This window comes from Pocillopora verrucosa, chromosome 3 (assembly GCF_036669915.1).
Source record: "Pocillopora verrucosa isolate sample1 chromosome 3, ASM3666991v2, whole genome shotgun sequence".
Taxonomy (NCBI): domain Eukaryota; kingdom Metazoa; phylum Cnidaria; class Anthozoa; order Scleractinia; family Pocilloporidae; genus Pocillopora; species Pocillopora verrucosa.
The window spans coordinates 15,559,514-15,577,596 of NC_089314.1; the positions used below are offsets into that span (position 1 = coordinate 15,559,514).

Consider the following 18,083-nt stretch of genomic DNA (forward strand, 5'->3'; position numbering starts at 1 on the left):
TACAGAGAAACACCGTTTATCAGCTCACGTGCAAAGCTTGTGGCGAATATTCAATCGGAAGCACGACACGATTCCTACATGACCGAACAAAAGAACACTTGACCAACGACAACTCGTCGGTAAAAAACATCTCACAACACGCTATCGCAACAACAGCCATAACATTGAAGTCAAAGTGATCACGCGTGAAAATGACCCCTTCAATCTGCGATTGTACGAAGCGTATTACATCAGAAAGCACAAGCCGGGACTGAACTCCCGTGAGGAATGCACTGAACTTAACGATCTTCGATTTTAATAATTTACTTTAATGAGCTATTTTAATTAACTGTTTTTAATGTTTTAGAACATTTTATCACGCCATTAGTTTTCATGCGTCCTATTGGCTAGTTCTACACTATGCTAATTTACAGTGGCACCTCCAACGTTTAAAACCATAGCGCAAATATTTTATTGTCCACCCTGATGATGCCGTAGAACGGCGAAAGCTCAGAGTGAATAAAGAAAGAACCACAGTAGCACTTAAAGGCTTCATTTGATCAATATCCCACATCATTACGACATGCTACTAAAGGACACGTTCAAACATTTAGTCAACTCATCTAGATATCACTCAATCAAGGGGCGAACTCGACTTGATGGGGTCGAACTTGAAAAGTGTGGGGGCGAACACGGCATGAGGTAGGGGCGAACTCAAAGGAGCGAACTTGATAGGGGGCGAACGCGGTGCAATTCATCTACACTGGTTGAAGTTCTTTAAATGGTCGAATTAACTTAAAGGAATAAACGGCACAAACTGCTGAATCTAACTGAATTGCTTGAAGTAATTAAGATACTCAAAGAAGTTTGACTATTAAAAACCAAATGAACTAACTAAGCTTTACAACCCAGTAAGCCTCTGACTATTTTCTCTAGTTGAACTAAGGTAAGCTGTGCAGTTAAACCACTTAGGCTAGGTGTGCATTTTGTTCAGTTAAATCGTTTCAGTTAGTTTGACTATATTACCGACTTAAACTATTCAATACAGATTGTGCAATTTCTACAGTTTCACTGTTTTCGCCAGTTTGATTATTTAATCAGGTCAGCCAACTAGGCTTGATTGAAAAGTTTGTCCAGTTGAACCTATTAAGTTGCTTCCACATTTTGTCCTTTTGAACAATCTTATCCAGTGGAAAGAAATTTTGCAATTTTGCAAGTTGACCCTTTTGGATAGTTTGACTAATTCCTTAAATAGCAAAACCGGCGAAGATAGTTAAATACACAAGTAGTTTAAATGGTCAAACGGTGAGATAGTCAAACTAAAGCTGCACAATGCGAACTGTTCAAGTAGACAAAGTGCATAGTTATGCATTTTGTCCCCTTGAACAATATTAGCTACTTTGAGCATTTGAACTAATTTAATCAGTTAAGAGAGATTGTGCAATTTGTGCAGGTTAGCTCTTTTTAATAGTTTTACTATGTGATGAAATGGTCAAAACAGCAAAGATAGCTAAGTAAACAAACTTAACAATTCTATCTCCGTTGGTTGCAGTCACTGAAATAATCAAACTGGCGTAAAAGGTTCAACTGAACGAAATGCAAACAACGTTAAATTGTTCAAACGATAAAATAGTCAAGCTATCGCAAACGGTATAACTGTGCAGTCTACAAAATCTATGCCAACCGGTTTAGACTAGTTCAAATGGTCAATAAAGCCGGAATTATTCGAGTGGACAAAATTCAGAACTAGCTGAAATGGTTAAACTAGACAAAACGCATAAATAGCTTAAATGACTCAACCGGCTAAATTTCCATCAAACTGTACAAATTACACAATCTGTAATGTTTGTGGAAGTAGTTCACATGGTCAAACTATCTTAAATGCTTTAACTGGAGAAAATGCATAAATAGCTTGATAGCATCAACTGCACAATCTATCATCAATGGTTTAACTGTCAAGTAGCTAAGTTGGTCAAACTTAGCTGAGAGTTAGGGTTTTAATGGACAAAAAGCATAACCAGCTTAAATACCTTAAGTGGCTAAATAGTCAATCTAGCAAAGAGACAGTTAAACTGAAAAAATCGCAAACAGCGGAAACAGTCAAACGACACAAAATGCAGAAAGAAACTGAGTTAGTTCAATCGGCTCACATGAACAAAATTCACTAAGAAGCTAAATTGGTTCAAATGGTCTAAGTGATCAAACAGGTGGAACAAGCTAAATGAAAAATTTTCAAGTAAAGATATTGTCTCTAGGTCTCTGTTTTTTTTTTAAATTGAAATGGTTATGGTTAATTAGTAATAGGATTTCATGTTGTCCAGTTCTGTCTGTAATCATACTTGTGATAAACAAATAGTCCAATTTTGATCATCATTGTTCATTACAGACTGAATTGGATTCCATTTGGTCCTATCACCGTTGTTTTTGACACCAAAAAGATTTTTCGGTTTGTTTGTCGCTAAATTGACGCTGTTTTCAGTTGTATCTCACTGGACTAAATTTTAAGCTTCTATGTAGCTACATTACGTCTATTTTAGATTTATGTCACCAAAAACATTTTCCACCTTGTTTGCTGCGGCATTGAGCTGTTTTAACTTCATCACAGCCAAAAAAGGTTGTGATAAAGGCTGTTTTCAGCCAATCACCCCGATATTCAGCCCATCCACAGTTTTCCTTTTTCCACTGCTGAAAAAGACTCTCTTTCGCAGCTTATTATTGTGGCTATATCTTACAAAAACAAACGTTTTTGCTTTTTTCTCGCTAAATTGCAGTCTTTTCAGCCATAACACCGGAAACATGTCCTCCTTTGTTTGCAACTGAATGAGCCCTTTTTTGCCTTACTCTGATAACCACCACACCTGGAAGAATATTCTTCGTTGTATGTCACTCAATGCAAGATCAGTCTGCAATAAGCTGAATAAGTTCCATTCCATTCCATTAATTAACTGGGTTACATTACAAACCTTCATTGAATGGGGATAAAGCAGCACTGGTTGTGTTTTTCAGAGATCAAATAAGTGATAAGCATAGGATGGGTTAATCTTGATGATAGTGTGGGACGTGGTACACATTGGTTTTTTTTTTAAACAATTTTATTTACAAGACGATCACTTACACTACGTACAGTATTAATTACACTCACATTGTACTTGCTACTTACACTAATTATGCATACACTACATTACGATACATGTATTACAATACTATTAACGTTAATTTAATTTACGGTTGACGTGTTTACAAAGTTCTTTTCAATTAAAAGAATCCCAAGTAAACATACAGGTCTCAAAAATGCTACATTTCTTTGGATATTTACTTTTGGTATAGCTTAAACAAATGTTAATGAAATTAAGTATGTCTAACCTAAAACAACAGCAGCATGAAAATTAAAGTAAAAAATGCCCAAGTGCGGTAAAATTTCGGAAGTTCTTTTTTTGCGGTCGCGATTTCTTTTAGGATTTCAAGTTTTCCCGTGATGAAGAGTAGGAAGATTTGAAAATCTAAGATGTCTCTGCGAAGGCTTGTGCAGAAAATGTGATATTTGGCTAACAATAGGCAATAATTTAGGACTTGCCAACGCTTTGTCCTATAATGCCAGCCATAGAGTATATGACTTGTGGATAACGTTATTGTTTCATTTTGTACACATTGGGTTGTTATAAACCTCATAAGAGAGAATTAAATACATAGACAGTTTTGGTCTCCATTGTCTAAAAGAGGTTATAAAGGTGTCCAATACATTTAATCTCAATTATGTGTATAACAGCACTCAGAATCAGGATTTTTCAGTGTCTTATGTGGATGTTATTGTTTGGTTTACATGAATGTCCACAGTATGCGAACGATATGTTATACTGTCGTAAAAGTGTGTCCCCCTACTGATTATGCTTATAATGAAAAATTAATGAAAAGTATTTTATAATGGTATATTCATTGAAAATCATAGCAAAATAGGTGCCGCTGTTAACGATTGTCCTCAAGATTGAGATAAAATCAACTAATAGTGCTCCATGGATTGATGCTGAAGTTCTTAAAGCTGTTAGAAAGAAAGAAAGAAAGAAAGAGAGATTAGAAAGCAGGCTTAAAAGTGATTCTCTGAATATTACTGGGCAATATTTATATTGCATCGTGAAGGATCTCAAATCACTTATTAAATGGAAGCATAATTAATATTTTAGGTCTGTCATCAACTCTGACAAAAAACCCTGAGCGATTCTGGTTTTATTATCAAGCTAAACACAACAATAAAAGAATTCCAACTTCTTTGAAATAATCTTTTGATAATTTGACAACAAAAAAGCAAAAACGTTGTGTTCCATGCGATGAAACTCAAATTATTTGGTGAGATAAAGTTAAAAACTGCTTGATTCAGAGCCAACGGAGCGAAAAAACGTTTTCTGTGCGATAACGCTGACAACCGCGTTATTTAGTTAGAATAGAGATATGTGTGATATTGTGAAAATTTTACGTTGCTAGAAAGCTAAGAACCGCGTGATTAGCTGCAGAGGTAGAAAACCTTTTCTGGCTGTGATAAAGCTAAAAACAACTCAATTCAGCGGGAAACTAGGGGAAAAAGTTTGTGGTAAGATAAAAGTAAAAAAGACGTAATTTACTCGCATAGGCGCTGGACTTAGTCTTTAGTAGGATCAAACCATAAACAGCGTAAATTTAGCGACAAACAAACGGAAAAATTTCCGGTATCATAAAGCTAAAAACAGCGAAGCTTAGCCACCAAAAAAGAAAAATGGTGCTTTTCGTGAGATCAAGCCCAGAACAGCCCAATTCTGCTGCTAACAAACAGAACATGTTTTCGGTGCCAAAAAGCTGAGAAAATCAAAACTTAACCTACAGGTAAAATCAGAGTGATTATCTGCAAACAGTCAAAAAAACTTCTTTGTTGTGACACAGCTAACTTGCTAACTAACTGCTTGTTTGATCGCTTAAACCATTTGACCCAATTGAGGTTGATGGAATTGGTCCATACGAGCCAATTAAACTAACTCAACTATTTTCTGAGTTTTAATTGCCTTGGCTTGTTTGACTATTTAACCAGCCTAATCATTTCAAATACTTTAAATATTTTAAATACTTTAAGCATTTCCGTTAGGTTTTTTAGTTTCTGCCGTTTATTTTTTGAAGTTAATTAAACCATTTAAAATACTTCAACCAATTGAGATAGATTGTGCAATTTTTCTTAGTTGACCTTAAATTGCCTTTTAAACCACTTTAATTATTTGAGCTTAGTTCTTTAACTTGTGCAATTAAATGGATTACGCTAGCTATGCACTTTGTTCATTTAAAGCATCCAAGCTAGTTAAACCGTGTGAACTATCTCGACCAATTTAACAAGACTGTGCGGTTTGTGCAGTTGATCCTATTAAGCTAATTATGTATTCTCTCCGTTAAACCATTTAACCAATAATACAGACTGTGAAATTTGAACAGTTTAACCGTCATCACTCGATTGATATTTCAGCCGGCTGAGCCATTTGAGCTATTTATACGTCTTGTCCAGTCTAACTTTTTCGGCAACTTTTCAATTTTGTCCACCCGAACAATTTCAGCTTGATTGACCATTTAAAGTAATCTAACAACTTGACATGGATTCTGTAGGCTGTGCAGTTACACTGTTTGCAATATTTTGACTATTTTTCCATTTGAACTATTTAACCTAGCTATTCATTTTGTCTGGTTGAACCTTTTAAGCTAGTTTCATTATTTGACCTGCTGCAGCCAACGGAGATAGAATTGTTAAGTTTCTATTTTCAGTGTTTGTGTATCTTTGCTAGTTTAACTATTTTACCAGATAAGCTACTTATTGGTTTTGTTTACTTTAACTATTTCTGTTGGTTCTGGATTTTTCTTGTTGACCTACTTAAGCTAGATCGACCACTGAACTTTCCTAGCCAATTAAGATACATTGCGCAATTTGTGAAATTTAACTGCTTTTGCTAGTTTTCTAGCAATTGTAGCTAGATTGTGCAGTTTGTGAAGTTACGCAAATTGTCGAGTTGAACACCTTACGATACTTTGACCATGTGAACCACTTTGACCAATTAAAATAACTTTTGCATATTGTGCAGTTTATTTACGTCCACCTTTTGACTGTTTAAACAATTGAAGCATTTGAGCCAGTTTCTGAAGTTTGTGTAGTCGAACTGATGAAGTCATTTAGGCCTTTTCTCCTTTAGAGCTACTTTATTAGGTTATGCATTTTGTTATTTAAGCTAAATTGACCATTCACAGGGTAAAACCAATTAAACTAGGTTGACCATTTTAACAATTTCAACCAATAAAGCTAGATTGTGCAGTGTGTGCAGTTGAACTAATGAAGATAGTTGTGAATTTTGCCCAGTTGAACCATTTAAGCAAGTTCGACCGAGTGCTGAATTTCTGCAACCAACTAAATTTGGAAAATTTATGCATATAACTGTCTTTGCCAGTTAGATTCTTTAACTGCTTGAACTAATTAAGTTTCCTTGATCATCTTAACTTAGACAAATTGGGCTCTATTTTGCCGTTTGTGCGCTTCAACAATTGAAGGTAGCTCGACCATTACACTACCTTAAGCAGTTTAGCTGTCTTCCCTACTTTGACTACTTAACCAGCTAAACCATTTAAGCTAGTTATGCATTTTGTCCAAGAGAACCATTTAACCTTGTGTGGCCATTGGAGCAACCTTAGCCAATCAGACTAAATGTCATAGGTACTTGGACAATTTAACGTGTTTAACCAATCAAGTTTGATTGTGCAGTTGGTGATCATATCAACCTGGTTATGCATTTTTCTGGTTGAACTTATTAACTTATTTGGAGCATTTGTACTACATGACCATTAGAGATAGACAGTGCAATTTATCTTAATTGGGTAGAAAACTTAAATGGTCGATATAGCTTACATAGGTCAACAAGACGAAATTCAGAATAAGCAGAAGTGGTTAAACTGGACAAAACAAATAAGGAGCTTTAATGGTTTAACCGGCTAAATGTCAATCGAGCGATAACAGCTAAACTGGACAAATTGGACAATCTATATTCACTAGTGGAAGTAGTTCACATAATCAAACTAGCTTTAATGGTTCAACTAAACAAAATGCAAAAGTATGATATACACTTTGTTCGGTTCAACTGTTTCAGTTAGCATCATCTTGTCATATAGGGTGGTTCGACCATTTTAAACTACTTGAACCCATGAAGTTGCATTGTGCTATTTGTTAAGTTCAATTGTTCTCGACTAGTTCGACTACATTAACCAATTTTTTTTTTTTAAACAATTTTATTTACAAGACGATCACTTACACTACTTACAGCATTAATTACACTAACATTGTACTTGCTACTAACACTACTGATACTTAAACTTACACAAATTATGCATACACTACATTACGAACATGTATTACAATACTATTAACATTAATTTAATTTACGGTTGGCGTGTTTACAAAGTTCTTTTCAATTAAAAGACAATCACATGTAAACATACAGGTCTCAAAAATGAAGTTAAGTATAAGTCTAACGTAAAAACAACAGTAGTATGAAAAATTAAAGTAAAAAAGCCCACGTTCGATAAAATTTCGGAAGTTCTTCTTTTGCGGTCGCGATCTCTTTTAGGATTTCAAGTTTTCCCGCGATGAACAGTAGGAAGATTTGAAAATCTAAGATGTCTCCGCAAAGGCTTGTGCAGAAAATGTGATATTTGGCTAACAATAGATAATAATTTAGGACTTGCCAATGCTTTGTCCTATAATGCCAGCCATAGAGTATATGACTTGTGGATAACGTTATTGTTTCATTTGTTTGTTGGTTCCATGAACCAATTAATCTAACGTGATTATCTTAACTAGTGAAACCAATTTAATCTGGACACAACTGCATAATTTGTCTTAATCAGTTGGAGTAGTTCACATAATCAGACAAGCTTAAATGGTTGACCTGATTAAAATGCATAACTAGCTTTATCAGTTCAAGTGCACAATTTTGACGTTCTAGGTGAAATGGTTCAACTTCCTTAACAGTCAAAGGTCGAATGAGAAAAATTGCACACTATATCTCAACTGGTTGGAGTACTTTAAATGGTCAAAGTAAGTTCAGTGACTAAACTAAAAATAGGGTTCACTGAGAAAAATTTCACAATTAATCTCAAATGGTTAAACTACTTTAAATGGTCGAATTAACTTCAAGGAATAAACTGCAGAGTCTATCTTCATTGCTCGAGGAAGTTAAAATGGTCAAACTATTTTAATTGACTCGACAGGTGGAATAGTCAAACCACCAAAGACAGTTTAACTGCAGAGAGTGCAAAATCTTTGTTAATTGGTTGAAGTAGTTGTTTTCAGTTTTATCTCTCCTCTCCCAGTCTTTTCTTAGTCAGATGTACGGTACTCGTCAACTTTATCCTTTGGTCTGCTGATGCCTTCATCTGAGTAGACTGGGTCTGTCACCACATCGGCTTGTTCGGACACAAACTGGCATAAGTTGTTGAAATTGGCTGCCTGTCCCTTGTTACTCCTAATCCTGCCAACTCCTTCCGTCTATTTACTGCCAAGGTATCTCAGCAGCTTTTCCCCTATCTGACGCAGAACATTGGGTGTGCTCAAGTCATTCATGTAATGCATGCCTGTTATGGCAAAAAATTGTGAGAGTCACTACAACATGTCGTTAGTTTCAATTAGTGGAAAAACTTGAGGTCCATAAATTATCAATCATATTACAATGCAGTCCATTAATTATCAATCATAAATTATCAATCTTAGCGTTTCCCCACACTGAACAACAACAATATTCGAAGATTGGTTTAATTAAAGCGTTGTATGGCAAATTCCTAAGTGATAGATTCAGATACTTCCTGGTTCTTTTCAGAAGATTTACCGTGGAGTTTAATTTAGTGATCATGTAATCTATATGGCTATTCCAATTAAGATGCTTGTCTATCTTCACACCAAGCAGCTTCTCGTTGACGTCCTCTTTGATTTCAGTGCCTTGCAACGAAAGGTTAAGCGATGGGTTTGTGCAGTAGGAAAGTGTTTGCTTGGCTCCAACAAAAAGCTGTTTTGTTTTCTTTGCGTTTGAGACCATCTTGTTTAGCGAGAACCATAGATTTGCTTTGTTGAGACTTCCTGAAGTCCGTGTTGGATATACAAAGGATTAGAATTAGCCATCCATAATGTAGTGTCATCGGCGTAAATATTCACATTGCAATCGGGTATTGCAAGTGGAAGGTCATTGATATACAACAAGAAAAGGATGGGACCCAAAAGTTCTTTGAATAGTGTCTCATTTTTTGCCTAATATTTGCGTCAATTTTGCCGGGTGGGGTTATCCTGTCTTTCTTTAAACCAAACTATGTAAATCCTTTTCAGCCACTGAAAACTTCGGGTAAACCGCCACCTAAAGATCTTCAGGCTTGTTCTTGAGCAATTCCTTTATCTGCGCAAGATCGATTCATAATCTTAAAAATCGACTCTTGTTCATTCTTACACGTCCGGGACAGTTTGAAAAAAATGAACTCGCAACGACACCTATCAAAAAAGGTCCAGATAAAATGGTACCTGTTCTAATGCCAATCCTCTCTCTCAATGATTAGATAACATATGTTTTACACTTTTAGTTCTCCATCTCAACACTCCTCCTCTAGCTTTCAACTTGCCTGTATGTGAGATGAAATGCGTCTGGATATTCATAATGTTGAATCGCGTCAAATTCAAAAGCTAATTTTAAAAAAACCATTTGGTTCAAGCAAAAATCCAGTCTGATGAGTCCTAATCCAGAGGGCCTGACATTAAGAAATCCTCAAAGATTTATTTTTTTAAATTTAACTTTTTTAATTTCTCTGAGCCAGAATGTTTTCTCATGAGATCTCTCGACCAAGGCCTTTCATGATCTATTGCATATTTAATAGAGGAAGCATTTGATATTCCAAAATCCTTTACCGCTTCTTTTATTGAGTCATAGACCTTGCAAAACTGTGTTCCATTCTCACATCTACGTTCCGTCTGCTGTACAAAGGAAGATAGCTGAGAACTGCTTTCAATTCTTCACTTGGAATCTTGTTTCTGTATTTTATTCCACAGCCTTTGGCAACTTCTCTGAATTCTTTTCGGTATATTGGAACTAAATTCTTTTTCGATTTTAATAATTGGTACAAAAATAATTTTTCTTGGTAATATAAACATTGGAGAACATGAATGTTCCAAAATTATGAGCTTTGATTCAACGGATATCTAATATTCCTGACCATCCAGTTACAAACATTGACGCTCCACTTCTGACACCAACAAGATATGTCCCCGTCAGACCCTGAGTTGAAGTAAATATTCAGAGAAGAAGGGAAATCAGAGTAATCGAGGATATGCTTGGATTGAGAAATAAGCTGGAGGCGACTCGAGAAGTTAAAAGAAATCTAAATTCAAAGTATCAAGTCCGGAAGAAAGAGAGCAAGAAAGAAAAATTAGAGTAATCAAACAGATTATAAAGAAAAGAAATTAATATCAGAATTAGTCAAACAGACAGCACATTGAGAGGTTTCGCGAGGTAATTTGAGGATGTTGAAGATTTTGGACGAGACAATTTATGCAAATAGCAAAACCTGAAGTCCTGTGGCTAATAAAGGAAAATCGTAGGACAAGAGTAATGATGATTTTTTCCAATTGTCAGATGCTTAGAAAAGTAATATTAAATGGCAATGTCTAACCTCCGAATGCTCATAACCCAAGCTCCGAAATCCGAAATCTTGAAACAACAGATGAATCTTAAAATTTGATAGTTTAATGGATACTATTCAAAACAGAATTCAGAATTTAAATGAAAGAAAAGAGGAATTTCGGCAGGTGTTTCAATGATCGCCAATCGCTTTGAAAGGGCAAATAATTCATTCATGAGTAATTACTACAATATAAGCAATCCAACGAAATGCTAAGTATTTGAAGACCATTTTTCAGGATTACGCAGATGAGTTAAAAAATCATAAATTAAATAATTGATAGCAAAGCTGAAAAGGGCAGAATATTCCCCTCTCATATTCTCACACTTGGCCTTCCTTCAGTATTGATTGGAAATTTTATAACATCCCATAGCACCTCTATAACACCCAGGATCAAGTTAAGAGGCTTTCTGAAAAAAGATTATAAGAAGCACTTCAAGATATACCAAGCTTCATTGTCTTCAAGGACTTACGATATAATGGTTGATACATTTCTTTAGCTCTTATGCAAAGCATTGGCTCATTTTATTCCTTTTGATGAAGGAAAAGTTCTGAAGGACTTGAACGATTACTTCATGGTAAAGAGAAAACTCGGAAAGATTACCGGTTGGGAATGGCTGTCATTTGTTTTTGGTGTATTAGTTCAAAATGGAAAGAAAACTTTGAAGAGTTTATTAGGGCGTTAAAGGTTTTTGGAAGGGATTGCCTGCTTTTAAGAAGTTGACTAGAGAAGGAGTGTCTGGGGATGTTGCAAAGCTTTGGCCGATGAAGTAAGCCATCTGACAGATTTATTTGCCTGTCCTGAAGCATTTCCCGAGACCAACGTTAGACTTTGAATCTTCAAATGTAGTTCATCAAGCGGATATTCTATTACTTCCATATGACAGACTTCCAATAGGAAAAAAGTGTATAAATATGCATTAGCAGTTGTTGATCTTGGAAGCAAATTGAAAGCCGCCGAACCTCTCCAACTTTAGCTTGACATCTCTTCACTTTCCAATACAGTCCAGAGATGAACTTCAAATAAGGAAAGAAATAAACCGATTGGGTTATGAGGCTTCCAAAAGTTGTTTCAGTTTTGAATAGTGAAGTGACCAGGTTGACTGGAAAGAAGCCTGTTGAGGCGATCAAAAAGAAGGTAGTTGACGCGAAGAGTTCAACGACTAATTTAAGACCAGATACCCTGAAGGAAAGGGACTCGACTCTTCATAGAACGCGAGATATTCCTTTGCCGCTGGTGAGCTGGAAGGTGGTTAAAGGCGAGTCACAGATCCAATATGGTATCCGAAGGTCTTCAATATCAAGAGAACACTTGTGAATAACGAGAGCCAGTTTCCTACTATCTGAGTTGCCCCCTGATGGAATTCATTATTCAAAAATACAAACAATCTATCTATTCGCTTTTTCGTTAAAATGTGCAAACATAAATCTCTTTATTGAGGCATCCTGGTATCGCACAGACCACAACTCAAACAGTAAAGTACTGCAATATAATAACTACTTCGTTCATCGGCAGAAATATTGGACAAGATGGCGGCCGCGCTCGCGCATTTCGTCCATAATGGCGTCCAAATAATGTAAGAAACTGTTTGGAAATTTGTAAAATTTCTAAAATATAACAATCAGGAGCTCATGGTCCCGTCTGCTCTCGATCGAGACATATTCAGTACTGATTCTGCTATTCATCAAATCTCACAGGGACTCGATAAATTAAAACCACTCACTTCCCGAGCCAGTTCTTTTGTCATTAATCATTGATCTAGGTAACCATACAGTTCTTCAAAATCCGTCGTTCTCCATCCCAAACACTCGCCTATTACAGGAAAGTGCATCAATAAAGTCAACTGCTCTCGATCGAATTGACTGCTACAGAGTTCGAAGCGTCCAAATGTCCTGTAAAATTGCCATTTACTCCCATCAAAAAACTTCCCAACACGCCAGAATATCCTTTATTTTCCATGTTGAGTAAGTGACGAGACGCCATGTTGAAAACTACGACTGAAATAGTTAACCACGAGCAACGCTGATCTTCGTATATGTCCTTGCAGGGAAATAAATTAGCTCTCAAGTCCTTTTCGGAATAAAAATATGCCAGGCATTGAATGCAAATTCAGTAGGAAATTTAGTGTTAACAACTGAGTTGAAAACGCAAATTAGTTGGTTTGAAATGAATCCCTGACTAAAAAGTTACCTATGTTTTTGTCACGTTTCAATGAAATAAGTGGGGGTTCATTTTAAATCCAATGACCGACCTGGAACTTTCAAATGCGCTCGCTCACGATGAAAACTTGTTCTTTCATTCATAACGTAGAGAAAATATCGGGTCCCAAGAGATCCATTAAGATCACTGATCACTTTACGTGTATCTCTCCAATGGTATTAACTGCAAAAATTGCTCTTATGGCGATAAGTTATACATTGGCGAAACAGGAAGGCGACTAGCTGACGGATTCCAATAACACCTTCGCGACGTGGAAAGAAATGACTGGGACGCATCCAAACCAGTCGCTAGACACTTTAATCTCCCTAATCATTCTAAACAGCATATGGCAGTCTGCGGCCTTTCCTTACATGTTAGCAGTTTGCAAAGCCGTTAAACACAAGAACAAAAATTTATCTTCCAAATCGGCACTCTTAATTCCCACGGAAGCAACGAGCGTTTTTCATTCATCTAATTTATTCCTGTTTTCTCGTCACCATATTCCCACCAATGGTGTAGCTCCACTTTCTGCATATAAACCTATACACAACCCACAATTCCTCTAATCGCTCTGACGAAGGGCTAACGCTCGAAAAGGTAACCTTTTTTACCCTTTACGGTGGCTAATTTACATTTTCAACTCAGTTGTTAACACTAAATTACCTATGTATGTAAACAAATCGCTAAATCTATAGGTATTATATTTAGGTCTCGCTTTTTCCTATCGTCTACAACCAAACTCACTTTGTACTACACCTTACTTTAGACTTATATCGTCTATTGCAACACCGCCTGGTCATCCATATACGTATTTAACTCAAATATAATTTATTATTTGCACAAGCGAGCTGTGCGGGCTATCATCAACTCAGACTATCGAGCTCATTCCGCTCCCTTATTCTCCAAACTAGGAATTTTAGATGTTTCCAAGTCAATACGTTTGAAATCGCCAAATTTGTGTTTTATTTCGTGGAAAAGGTTGTGATTATTCATCTTTGTGAATAACAATAAAAGCTAAGTTTTTCGTTTGTCTCAGATGTAGTCACGTGTGATGTAGATCGCGACGTTTCGAATGCATACTGCTAGTCTTCTTCAGGCGATGAGGTCGACTGGTCATGCGTGATCTTATAAAGATGCTCTGCTATGATTGGTTGTTTTTAAGCAGCTCTGATTGGTGCATTTCGATACTTGCTGTTTACTCAGTGATTTGCTCCCTCGGCGAACCGCTGTCGCATGGCTCTCCTGGTTTTGTGTTTCTTGATCGTGGGCATCCACGCTTCTGGAATTTCTATTCCACTATCCCTGTTGATGTTGTTAGGGTGAAGTCTTATATGAATAGCCTCTTTGACCCTGCGCGTGTAGTAATAAGGGTCACGTTCAATAAACTTTACTTCATTCCACAGTGGCTTGTGTCCGGTGTTGTGGGCAGGTTCTAAAAGGGCGGAAGTCTCGGTACGGGCGATTCGAATGTCTCGATCGTGCTCCTTAGTTCTGTCTTGTATAGGTCTTCCAGTCTCTCCAATGTACACCTTGCCGCATTCACAGGGAATCCTGTAAACTACACCATCCTTGTTTAGCCGGGTCGACAGCGTCTTTCGGTTGTACTAACTGAGATCTTAGCGTAGTCTCCGACATGAAAACAGCGCGTACGCCTTGTTGTTGTAGGCAGCGGCGAAGCTGTTCGGACAGACCTTTAACATAAGGTAAAACCGCAGTGGCTTTGAACTCGTTGGCGCGTTCGGCACTGTTGTTTGGTTTTCCGCTCTTGGTTAGTTTCTGCAAGAAAGGAGAAGGATAACCATTAGAAACCAGAACAGATGACATATGTTTTTTCTCCTCAGAGATAACGGAGGGTTTTGTTACGAGGCGTTTGGTGCGCTCGTAAAGGCACTTAACAATACCGCGTTTTACTTATTGAGGGTGCTGTGAATCATACGCTAAGTATTGATTGGTGTGCGTGGGCCTCCTGTATACGCTGGTGTACGCTGGTGGAGAGGCAGCCGTCAGGTTCTCTTAAAACTGCGATGTCCGGGAAGGCGAGTTTGTTGTCTTTCTCTGTCTCCATGGTGAAGCGGATGGAAGGCTGCTGGTTGTTTAAATGCAGTAGGAAATCGTCTATGTTTTCGCGATCCAAGATGGTAAAGGTATCGTCCACGTAACGTTTCCAGATCCTAGGCTCGTAGGATGATGTAGTTATCGCCTGTTCTTCGAAATTCTCCATGTAGAGGTTGGCAATGAGAGCGGAAACCGGACTCCCCATGGCGGCGCCTTCTTTTTGCTCGTTAATCGATCCGTTATACTGAAAGTATGTGGATCTCAATACGAAGGTCAAAAGGTCAGCGATCAATGCAGGCGTTAGCGTGGTGCGGTCTGCAAGGCCTGGGTCGTTCTCGAGTTTCTGCAGTACGGCTTGTACAGCGTCGTCGATAGGAACGTTGGTAAACAGCGATTCTACGTCGAAGGATACCATGATCTCGTTGTCTAAGATCGTCTCATTGCTGACGGTGGATACGAAGTGGACTGAATTGGTCACCGTGTACTCTGACTTTCCTGTTAAAGGAGACAGGATGTTGGCTAAGTAAGCGGATAAATCATATGCAAAGGTGTTTACCACGACACGATAGGTCTTAGCGGTAAGTCGGCCTTATGGATCTTCAGTAAACCGTAGATTCTAGGCGGCTGTTTGTGTCGGGGTCGGATCTTGTTGTTAACGGCCTCTGATAGATATCCGCTTCGCTTCAAGGTGAGCAGCTTTTCGGACAACTTGCGGGTCAGACGGTCTGTTGGATCTTTGTTGAGGAGTGGTAGGGTCCGTTCTCAATAAGCGTAGACATCTTGGCACGGTAGGTGTCGGTATCCACGACTACGCTAGCGCGCCCTTTGTCCATTGGGAGGACCACGATGGACTCGTCTTCTTTCAGGTTTTTAAGTGCATCTCGCATCTTCGTGATGTTAGGCTCTCGTGGATCCGCCTGTTGAAGGATACTGTTAACAGCTCTTCTGACAGTATCTGCTTGTTCGGCGTCGAGTTGTCTTATGGCTGCTTCGACCTTGGCGATGATCTCTGTGGCAGGAATATTCCCAGGAGTTACGGCGAAGTTCAAGTCCTTTCTTCAGTAGGGCTTTCTCGGCATCGCTAAGGGACCTAGAGGATAAATTAACAACCAGTTAGCTTTGTCGACATACGGTGTGTCAACCGGTGACACAGCCGCCTGTCTGGTGGTGTTGAAGACTCGTTGGGTGTTGGTCTTAATCTGCTCTAGTATCCTGTTGGCGTGATTTGTCGAGAGAGCGGATTTTATGCTCTGTGCTGTAGATTCCGTATCCTTCTTTGCATCTCCCTTGGCCTTGTGTGTCAGTATGATCCGTTCCCTAGCTAGTTTGACCACTTGAACTAATTCAACCATTTAAGACATGCATTGTGCAGTTGCACTGTTTTCACCAATTTGAGTATTTAACCTGTTGAACCAATTAAGCTGAATTGAGAAGTTTGTGCAATTGAATTATTAAGCTACCTATGCGTTTTCCATTTAAAACATTTGAGCTAGATTGACTGTTTGTACTAATTAAAACCACTGTGCATTTTTGCAGTTTAACTATGCTCGCTTATGTGACTATTTAAGCCGTTGAACCATTAAAGCTAGTTTTGTATTTTTCGGGTGAGACAATTGAAACCAGAATTACCATTTGAACTACTTCAACTATTTAAGATAGATTGTGCACTCTGTCCTCGCTAGTTCGACTATTTAAACAATTAAACTTATTTAGTTTGTTTTCCAGCTAAACCATTCAAGCTAAGTTTGAGCATTTTAACTACTTCTACCTGGAGAAAGATTGTGCAATTTTTTCTTACTATAACTGCCTAACCTAAATTTTACTATTTAACCAGTTGATCCATTTAAGCTTGATTGTGCAGTTTGTTCCACTCAATCTATTAAGTTAGTTGAGCATATTGTGTAGTCGAACCATTTAAGATGGTCTGAGCATTCAAAGTACTTAATGCAATGAAGATAGATAAACCAGTTGAACTTATTAACCTAATATGCATGTTTTCACTTAATTTATGCTAGCAATACATTTTTCTTCTATTGTGCAGTCTTACTAGTGGGATGTTTAAGCATTTTGTGCGATTAAACCTATTAAGCTAACTTTGAATTTCGTCAAGTAAACCATTTGAGTTAGTTTGACCATGTAAACTACTTTAACTAGTTGAGATACATCCTGGAATCTGTACAGTTTCACTGTCTTCCCTAGTTTGTCTATTTAACCAGTTGATTCATTTAAGCTAAATTGTGCAGTTTAAGCTGTCGTACTATTTTGTGCAGTTTGAAATTATTAAGTTAGATATGCATTTTTTGCTGTTAATTAAGCCAGTTTGACCATTTAAAAGACATTCAACTATACAAATTCTACGATCTATCTCAACTGATGAAAGTAGTTTAAATGGTCAAACTAACCTAACTGGTTAAACTGATTAAAATTCACAACTAGCGTCATCGGTTAAATTGCACAAACTGCACAACTTATCTTAACAGATTCAAGTAGTTCGAATAGTCTTACTATTTATATGGTTCAACTGGTTATATAGTCAAACGAGAGGACATTGCTAAACTACACCAAGTGCTCAATCTATATCCATTGATAAATAGTTCAAATGGTCAAAGTAGTTTAAACCTCAAAAATTGCATAACTAATTTAAATGTGCAACTGCTTAATCTAACTTAACTGGTCAAGTTAGTTTAATTGGTTCAATAGTTAAACTAGCAAGAACAGCTGGACCGCTCAAATTGTACAATCTACCCTGATTAGTTAAATCTTTTAAATAGTCACCCAGAGAAAATGCATAACAAGCTTAAATGGTTGAAGTGCACAAACTGCATAATATAGCTTAATTGGTTTAAAGAAGTTGAGATAATCAAGATAGTTCAATTCGTTAACGAGTTAATTACTCAACCTAGGGAAAACAGTTAAACTGCAAAAATTGGAAATTTTATCTTAATTGTTGAAACAGTTAAAATGGTCAATCTAGCTTACATATCTAATAGAATAAGTTAAACCGCAAGCGAACGAAAACATGTTTTCGGTGCCAAAAAGCTCAAAGCAACGTAATTTAGCAACAAACAGGCAAAAGAGCTGTTTTCCAAGAGATAAGGGGTAATTTAACTGCAAATCATTATAAACATATTTTCGGAGCAAAAAAGCT

General features: G+C 37.3%; 1 pseudogene; it reads right to left on the minus strand.

Annotated features, from left to right (window-relative positions):
- Window positions 1-14,810: 14,810 nt before the first annotated feature.
- On the minus strand, window positions 14,811-16,287 carry LOC136279594 (uncharacterized; annotated as a pseudogene).
- Window positions 16,288-18,083: the final 1,796 nt, after the last annotated feature.